General features: G+C 40.8%; 1 long non-coding RNA gene across 1 annotated transcript; it reads left to right on the forward strand.

Annotated features, from left to right (window-relative positions):
* Positions 1-4571: 4571 nt before the first annotated feature.
* Positions 4572-9680, forward strand: LOC139831256 (uncharacterized). Its single transcript, XR_011745942.1, has 2 exons — positions 4572-6459; positions 9132-9680. It is a non-coding gene; the product is annotated as an uncharacterized lncRNA (long non-coding RNA).
* The last annotated feature ends 733 nt before the right edge of the window (positions 9681-10413 follow it).

Genomic DNA, 10413 nt, shown 5'->3' on the forward strand with positions numbered 1-10413 from the left:
CCACGCCCTTCCCGAAGTAAGCAACTTTTCATTCAAGTTGTATTTTTATTTTTCGACTGCCTCTTTGTTTGTCTTGTGCATTTATCTTCAATTTCGTTTCCACAGAACCACCAAGTCATGTCTTCTCTTCCTCCCCTTCCCGAAGGTGGAGAGGTAGATGAGCGAGCCGTTGTCCATGACGACCCGCAAGAATCTACTCATCCTGAGAGTGAAGTCGCCGCATCGAACAAATCCGTGGCTTCCTCTGAGAAAGGGAGTGATTCAGAACCTTCTGCGTCTGGCCGCTCCGTCGCTCCTCCTCCCGCCGTTTCTCCAAGGAACACGAGGAAGAGGGGTGACTTCGAAGATTCCGGCACCTCCAAACCCTCTGGGTCACCTGCCGATGAAACTTCACCTGAAGACGAGGACGCCTTCCACCCTTATGAGGACGCTGGTTCTGTCAGCTCGTAAGCTTCCTTTGCTTTTATTGTATGCACAACTCTTTTTCTTCGTCATGCTTATTTTTCCATTTTTGCAGTTCTGAAGAAGGGGGAAAAGAAGGACCCACAATTCTTGGCACGGCTCTGACGAGCACGTCCAACACCGTGGTCCTTTCCGATGAAAACCGCGTTGCCACGGAATCTTCGACTCCTCCTCAGCCAATCGAGGAGACTTCAACTCCACCGTCCAGCCCCCGAGCGTCTTCACCGAAAATGGCCAAGACCGGGGCTGGCGATGTGCAGACACTTATCCGCGGGAGTTCTTGTGGGGACCCCGGACTAGCTGTCCGAAATTTCCCGTTATGTATACAGTTCACGTTCCCATGATCAGTGTGCCGTGAACACATAACCGAACTGATATCAAATTACATCATCCTTTACAAAACGGAATAAGAAAAGTACAATGAGGTCACATGACCATCTTTACATAACAGCCTCGAAGGGCCTAATCTAATCATCAGAGTAGCGGAATCACTTCAGCAGCGCAGAGCCCAAGTCATCTGCCGTAACCCTACAGGCAACTGACTGGGAAGACGTTCCTAGCTCGCATAGACGTCGTCAACTCCTTCTTCATCTGTCGAACTCCTTCAAGTCTGGCCAAGTAAATAGCCAGGGACAAAGCCGTGAGTACATTGGAATTGTACTCGCAAACCATCAAGAAAGGTGCTAACAATGCTAACTAAAAGAGACAAGAGAGGAAGAATAGTTTCTCTTGTGGATATAGCATGTGAAAGAGAGATAGTTTCTCTTGTGGATATAGCATGTGAAAGAGAGATAGTTTCTCTTGTGGATATAGCATGTGAAAGAGAAATAGTTTCTCTTGTGGATATAGCATGCCGACATCGCAATTGATGGAGACACTAAAGTGGTACTATGACACCTCTATATCTTTATTGAAGAAGATACTTCAAAGGATAGTTATGGCATATCTATAGCTTTATTGAAGAAGAGTTAGCATACCGCCATCTCAGGTGATGGGAATACTAGGGAAGTCCTATGACATCTCTATATCTTTATTGAAGAAGAGTTAGTATACCGCCATCTCAAGTGATGGGAATACTAGGGAAGTCCTATGACATCTCTATATCTTTATTGAAGAAGAGTTAGTATACCGCCATCTCAAGTGATGGGAATACTAGGGAAGTCCTATGACATCTCTATATCTTTATTGAAGAAGAGTTCCTCTACATGAAACACTAGGAGAAGTCCCCCACTTGGTCTTAGTTTTTCCACGACCATCTCCATACGGTCGACACACGCCCCTTTTTCCGTACCTTTCCGGTACATCCAACACCACATTTCCTTTGCAAAGCATTTATCAAAACAAAACTCAAGCCCCGGTTAAGTATGGCCATTTCAACTTGTCCATGACCGCAGACACGGCTATTCGAATAGATTTGACTCTGCAGAGTTTGCACACTTTCCCCACAACCATCCGGATACCTATCGTGTGGGCATCATCCCCACATAACAACATATGCCACGACGGATACCCGAACATAACCTTTCGCCCATCTCCACTGGCACGAGTCCTTCCATGCGGGCTTACCCCTTCCCGGCACCCCGGCAGCATACCTCCTTTTGAGCGTATCTCCGGCGCCATGACAGAAGACCCTCAGTAATCGTCCGGCTATCAGTCTAGACAGTGTATTGCCTCCTCCAGAGCGCAACCCGGCGTCGGAGGTCATCGTGACCCTCCCTAGAAAGTTGTGAAGGGTGCTCCTGCCAGCTTCAACAAACTACGGGCTAAGCCCCGTCCCACACCAGGGTAGTGTGGTTGCGCGATAAAAAGTTGGGACGGCGAACACTTATACGCAGTGCTCCTTTGAAAACATTTTTCCCACACTTTCTTTACTTGTCAACAACCAACCATATTCCTCCAACATCCTTGTCCAAAGACCTTGTCTTTCCAAAACATACACTTGGGTATAGTTAACTTACCCAAGGTTTTCATAAAACATTTACAACAAGGTGAGCCTTGAGGGGTTCCCAACCTATAGTTTCATGAGTTGTACTAGAATTGCACTACGGCCGAGATGAGAGTCATCTTGCCATAGAAGGTGTAAAGGAGAAATGGGTGGATCATACTTGCTTAAGATAAGCATATATGATGACAACACAAAGAGGATTATACTTTCAGATTTGTGGTACTAACTATAAAATTTGGATAGTGGAGAATCACTACCCAACCAACTCTCTAATAGGGTACCCGGCATACTCCTCTCAAGTTGAGAATTACACCAACATCATGTCGTTGATACCTCTAAATTACAAAAGTTGTGAGTGTGGTGAAAGTTACTATCTTGAGAGGGAAGATGCTCAAGTTGAGCATACAAGACGACCAAGTGGAATAGCACGACCTTGATACCATGTATCTCATAATCACATGACAAAGGTGGAGTATCACCACTAGGGAGTACCCCACTTGGTAACACACATAGTTGACATAAACAGAGAGAATAACACACATAGAATTCAAGGTGCTTTGGACATCAACAAATGACATCCAACTAGACACCAAATCAGAGATCAAAAGATGGCTTGCCTTGGCTTATTTGTCCCTGGGCTTCTTCAACTCCATCAACATAAGAATTCCAACAACCTATAAAGAATCCTTGTCCAATCCACTTCTTCTTCTTCTTCGGAATCGTTCGCATCTATCGCCGGAAAATATAAAAGGAACACAATCAATCACATTGTACCAACAAAACAACATTCAACAAACAACAATCAATAGCTAACCACTTTACTAAGGGCTAACATATTAAGGACTTCTAGATACTACAAAGCAATTAAAAGAGAACCCATTTTATTTACCTAGTAAAGGTATGAGAGTATCACAACTTAGCAATGGCCTCTCTCGGTATCACCATGGCACAACTAAGTATCCCCTGGTGGATAACATTAGAAAGATGACAAGTGCATTAGTTTGGCATCAAAATCATTTACATTATAATTTGAAACATTTTTGGAAGAGCGGGCAATCATTCTCCCTATCTTATAAAGCTTACAAAACACTACACAAGAATAGGAAGCAAATGATATGCCCCACCATTTGAAAACTTAATCCAAACAATACAAGTAAGGTTAAGTTTCAGAGGTTTTGTTTTGCAAGAGTAAAACATTGGTTGACCAATTTTAATACAAAGAGGTGGTTAGAGTTTTCAAATAAATTAAAAAGTTGTGCTTCAACAACCTATGTCACACGTACACATTACTAACAGTAACAAAAATGCATGAACAGAGAGTAACACTATTTTTCCTAGATGGCCAGTACTAATACAAGACTAACCCAATTGGATTCACTCAAAAATATTAAACCTACAAATTTTGGAATTTGTTTGAATCTGGCTGTACAGAAAACAAGATTTGTAGGCCATAAATTGTAGAAAAATCATAAAAATATGAGACCACTGGCATTTGAAAGATATTTAAACAGAGGTGCATACACAATTGGATTTGGGTTCAAATTGTTTCTGAAACTCTCACAAATTGATTAACAAGGTTACTGCATGTCTTTACCATTTTCTTTATATCTGGAGTTATATAACAGATAAATGTTTGCAACTTGTTGGAGATGATTAAGAAAACAACCAGCAGTCTTACAAAGTTGGAATCACTCAATTAGGTTAAAAAATGGATTTTTGGTGATTTAAAAGCTAACAGCCATGTCTGCAGAATACACAGAACAAGTTTAATTCACCACAAATCGTACATAATTCATAAAAATATGAGGTCAGTTGCATCTGAAAGGTATTGAAAGGCTGGTTCTTACCCAATTTGTTTCATTCAAAAATACGTTCCCAAGCTCCTGATTTAATTTGACAAATTCAGATCTGACCAGATCTTGATCTGTAAACCATTTCAGTTTCAGGTGGTCAATCGAAGTGAAACCAACGCCAAAATGAAGGTACTTAACAGAGCTTTCACCCACCGTTGAGTTTGCTCAAAAAGGGTTTGTAAAACGGACCCAATCTAACAAACAGTGAATCTGCATGTTTCCAGAACTTTATTTACCAGGGAGAATCTGTAACGAATTTGAGGATGAGACCAACGGCAAGTTGTAGATATTTTCAATATCTACCTTGTAAGAGATATATTGTCCTTCGTCATATATTTACATGCTGTTGATTTTGTCTTCACGGTCGCTGAGTTTGCTGGAATTATCACGCAATTGTAACATTGTGGAATGCTTGTGTGATGATCATGTTGGAGCAATGGTTTTGCTCTCTTCAGGTTGTGTATGAGAAGATAGGCTCATGTATAATCCTCTGTAACATGAACATTGGAATTACAGTACAGAATAATATGTTACTGGAACCCGGGAACAGTGTTCTATGGAAAATCTTGTTCAAATATCTTCGATATCTCTTGAACAAAGATGGATCAATTAAGTTGTTTTAATTTAATTGTCACGTGTGCCTTGCAACACACGGAAAAGGTCTAGAATCTATACAAAACAGTTTCTTACGGAAACGACACATCTTGTATCGTGGTTATTGAGATGTGATGGACTCTGTTTTTGGAAGAGTTTGTATTAGCTCAAACTTGTTGTGTCGTGAGGAATATGAACTCTGAAACGACTATTTAAGGGACCTTACCGTCTAGCCTCTGGAAGCAACGAATCTGCACCACGGATGAAAGCGAAGAGGAATAGACGGTATATCGATCCCAAGTTTCCTACATTGGTATCAGAGCGAGTTACCGTCGGTCAGGCCGTTCGTTTCCGATCTCAAATCGATTCCGCTGCAACTCTGTAAAAGCCTGCAAATCTTCGCTTCAGAAGAAAATACCACCCCGATCCAGAAAGAAAAGAAGTAGTCGCTTTCCCAGAAACGCGGAGTATCCCAAAGTAAAAGCAACCCGTGCTGTTCCCCGCCGCGGATTTGCCCGCTCCGAGCTCCGCCGGCCGCCGACTCGTCTCCTCCCGCCGCCGACTCGTCTCCAACAGCCGCCCGCTCGCCTCCAGCAATCTCAGGTCGTGCTCTTCTCGACAACGAGCTTCACGCTCGGAATCAGTAGGTTACGCCAACACCTACACCAAGCTTCCCAATGGCATCAAACAGTGTTTTTTCTGAATTGTTGAGAAACTGCAAATTGGACGGATCGAATTACATGATCTGGAAGAGGAAACTGATGTTCTTATTGTCTGGTGAGGATATTGATTATGTGACCATGACTGATGAACCAAACACACCAGCAGAAGATGCCACAGAAGAAGAAAAAACTATGTACAGGGAAGAGTTAAAGGATTGGACTAAGGACAATAAGAAGGCAAGGATTTTTATTCTAGGATCTATGACAGATTCTCTAGTTGGGGAATATGAAAAGGAGACTGTAGCCTGCGTTATCATAAGAAGATTGGAGGAAGATTTTGGTGAGGTTTCACTGATCCGAGTCTTAAGCTTGGTGAATAAGTTCGTGACCACCAAGATGGCTGAGAATTCTTCTGTGGGTGAGCACTTGAATAAACTCAGTGTGATGTCTGAGGAACTCAATAATGCAGGTTACCCTTTCCAAGAGGAAGTTCAAGTGGTGGTGGCTTTGAATTCATTGCCTAATTCTTGGGAGCAATTCAAAATTTCGTTTTGCCATAGTGAAAGGATTCTGAATATGCGTACCTTAAGACACCACCTACTCATGGAAGAAGATAGGAAGGCCACTCATGGAAAAGATAGAAGGTCGCAACATGAGGAACTACATATGGGTGAGCATAGGAATTTGAACAAGAAGCCTTGGAATAACTACAAGAAGAAAGGAGGTGACCTGAGAGATAAACTGAATAAAAGAAAAGATAGAGATGACCAACATAGAAGACCGTCTTATGTTGACAAGGACAAGGACAAGTACAGATGCCATGGCTGTGGAGATTATGGCCACTATAGGAAAGATTGCCCAAAAAGAAGAAGATCAAATGAGAAAGAGAATTCAAACCAGTCCAAGAAATATGAGGGCCGCAAAGGGGATTCTTCCCCTGATGGTACGTTTAATGTCTATGTTTGTTCTGAAGCATTATTTACTACTTCTGTCTCAAATAATTGGGTAGTAGATTCTGGTTCAACCTCACATGTTGCTAGAAATAGTGATAATTTTACATCCCTAACACCAATAAAACAAGGCACTAGATTTATATATCTAGGAACCACAGCCAAGGCAGATATCTTGGGCATAGGTGAGTATGCACTTAAACTCCCTAATGGAGGAACACTTGTTTTAAAGGAGACTATTTTTGCACCAAGTATGAGAAAAAATTTAATCTCAGTCTCTAGGCTGGAATCTATTGGTTTTGATGTGTTATTTGGGACTGGTAAAGTCAAAATCTTGCAACATGGAAAACTGATTAATTCAGGAAATCGTTTTGAGGGTCTATACTACATAGATGATCCCATTGATGAACATAGCATGGACTGTTTGGTGACTCAGCAGAACTCCATTGTAAGAAATATTGGAGGAAGTAATAACTGTAGCGAGTCATATTTATGGCATTTGCGCCTAGGACATATCTCTAAAAACAGAATTAAGCGCCTAATTAGTTCTGGAATCCTCAAATTTAAATGGGAAGACTATGGAGTGTGTGAGGCTTGTGTGATGGGGAAGATGACAAGATCACCATTTCCCAAAGCCACTCGTTCAAATGAACCCCTAGCAATTGTGCACTCTGATATTTGTGGGGAATTTTCTACACCAACTTTCGGACAGAAGATTTATTTCATTACCTTTATTGATGACTACTCAAGATATGGCTATGTTTATTTGTTAAAACATAAGTCAGAAGGGTTTGAGATGTTCAAAACATTCAAGGCAGAAGTGGAAAATCAGTTAGGAAAAAGGATAAAGGTGTTAAGAACTGACCGTGGAGGAGAGTATACGTCAGGTGTCTTAGACGAGTTTTGCAAGGAAAACGGCATCGTGCATCATTACACTTTGCCGTACACTCCTCAGCAAAATGGGGTAGCTGAAAGGAGGAATAGAACTTTAATGGATATGGTGAGATCAATGATGGCATATTCAGATCTTCCATTTTCGTTTTGGGGAGAAGCATTACATACTGCAGTTTATTTATTGAATCATTGCCCATCTAAAGCTATTCCAGTAACTCCCTATGAATTGTGGAAAGGGAGGAAACCCACACTTTTGCACCTGGCCTTGTGGGGTTGTAATGCACAGATCAGGATTCCTAGTCAGCTCAGGACTAAATTGCAACCAAAAAGCTTGCCTGGAATTTTTATAGGCTATGCTTCAGGATCAAATGGTTATAGATTTTATGATCCAGTAAATAAGAAATTATTGGAAGGTAGGGATGCGGTATTCTTAGATCAAGACACACCTCGCCGTGCTAAACGGGCAAGGGTGGAATTATTAGTTACCCATCTAGATATTAACTTGGATAATAAAGAATCGGCCAATCAGGAAGCATGTGACTGTGATAGTTTAGATGGGAACACTCCTCAAGAGAATATGCCTAGGAGAAGTGGGAGGAATTTACAAACACCATCTTACTTGGATGATTATTATGTTTTTTTGGGGGAACTACACTCTAAGACTGTAGTCATAGAGGAAGAACCAAGAACTTTCAAGCAAGCCATGTCGAGTGAAGAGTCTAAACTATGGAACAATGCAATGATTGATGAATTAAAATCAATGGAAAAGAACCAGGTTTGGGAATTGGTTGATTTGCCGAAGGACAGGAAGCCTATAGGTTCTAAGTGGATTTTTAAAAGGAAATTGAATGCATCTGGAGCTGTGGAAAAATATAAAGCACGCTTGGTAGCTAAGGGATACACACAAAGGGAAGGAATTGACTTTGTGGAAACTTTTTCCCCTGTAGCTAAATTTACATCTATTCGCATTATGAGTGCTTTGACTGCTTATTTTGATTTGGAACTTCATCAAATGGATGTTAAAACTGCTTTTCTGAATGGCAATTTGGATGAGGAAATCTATATGTTACAGCCGGAAGGTTTTGTTGAAAAACAAAATCAGGGAAAGGTTTGTAGACTTAAACGTTCTATTTATGGTCTTCAACAAGCCTCCAGACAATGGAATTTGTTGTTTGATGAAAAAGTCACATCATATGGTTTTAGTATGGTGGAAGGTGATCACTGTATCTATTTTAAAATAGTGGGAGGAAAATTTATACTCTTATCACTATATGTAGATGATATACTTATTGCCTCTAACAATAAGGAATATTTATTTGAAGTCAAAGCATGGTTGTCATCTACTTTTGAGATGAAAGATATGGGAGTTGCCTCATATGTGTTAGGAGTGGAAATACGTAGGGACCGGAAAAGAAAACTATTGGGTTTGTCACAAAAGACTTATCTGGAAACAGTAGTTAAAAGGTTTTCTATGGAAAACAGCAAACAAACTTTTGTGCCGTTGACAACAGGGATTAAACTCAGTGGGAAATCTTCTCCGAAAACCCCTGAGAAAATACAGAGAATGAAAAGTATTCCTTATTCATCAGCGCTTGGATCGTTAATGTATGCTATGTTGTTTACAAGACCAGATTTGTGTCATGCAGTCGGTATTCTAAGTCGATATCAGCAAAATCCAGGAGAATTGCATTGGAAAGAACTTAAGCATGTACTGAAATATGTGAACTCTACCTTGGATTATTGTTTGTGTTTTAATGGTGGAGAACTTCAGCTGCAGGGCTATACTGATTCTGACTGGGAAGGGGACCTTGATACACGAAGATCGACTTCAGGTTATATATTCACTTTGGCGGGTGGTGCAATTTCCTGGAAAAGTAAGAAACAAGAATCAGTGGCTTTGTCTTCTATGGAAGCCGAATATATAGCAGCTTGTGAGGTGGTAAAGGAGGCAGTGTGGTTGAAGGAGTTTCTTACTACCTTGAAGATTGTGAAAAGCGTGGAATCACCTATCACTGTGTTTTGTGATAATCAAGCAGCGATCAAAGTGGCCAAGGATCCCAGATTTCATAATAAAAGTAAACACATTGAAGCTAGATACCATTATATTCGTGATGTTGTGAACAGACTAAAGTCAGTTAAGTTACAGTTTTTACCTAGTGTAGACATGTTGGCTGATCCACTGACCAAGGCTGTTGGTCAGGAATTATTTGCTAAACATGTTAAAGGTATGGGTTTGCATAAGTTTAAATAATTGTCTCGGACAAGTGGGAGATGTAAGAGATATATTGTCCTTCGTCATATATTTACATGCTGTTGATTTTGTCTTCACGGTCGCTGAGTTTGCTGGAATTATCACGCAATTGTAACATTGTGGAATGCTTGTGTGATGATCATGTTGGAGCAATGGTTTTGCTCTCTTCAGGTTGTGTATGAGAAGATAGGCTCATGTATAATCCTCTGTAACATGAACATTGGAATTACAGTACAGAATAATATGTTACTGGAACCCGGGAACAATGTTCTATGGAAAATCTTGTTCAAATATCTTCGATATCTCTTGAACAAAGATGGATCAATTAAGTTGTTTTAATTTAATTGTCACGTGTGCCTTGCAACACACGGAAAAGGTCTAGAATCTATACAAAACAGTTTCTTACGGAAACGACACATCTTGTATCGTGATTATTGAGATGTGATGGACTCTGTTTTTGGAAGAGTTTGTATTAGCTCAAACTTGTTGTGTCGTGAGGAATATGAACTCTGAAACGACTATTTAAGGGACCTTACCGTCTAGCCTCTGGAAGCAACGAATCTGCACCACGGATGAAAGCGAAGAGGAATAGACGGTATATCGATCCCAAGTTTCCTACATACCTGTGGAACTTTGAATCATTCGATTTGGATCTGCACACGAGATTTGGTGGATTTTACAAGTTCGTACCAGAATCTGAAACAACAAGATTACAGAAATTACTGCAAGGATTTGGACGAACTTGGCTCAAGAACTTTAGATCTGAGGATTGCTCAAGCTTCTCCATGCTTGGACCAACATG

This window comes from Lolium perenne, chromosome 5, assembly GCF_019359855.2.
Source record: "Lolium perenne isolate Kyuss_39 chromosome 5, Kyuss_2.0, whole genome shotgun sequence".
NCBI lineage: Eukaryota > Viridiplantae > Streptophyta > Magnoliopsida > Poales > Poaceae > Lolium > Lolium perenne.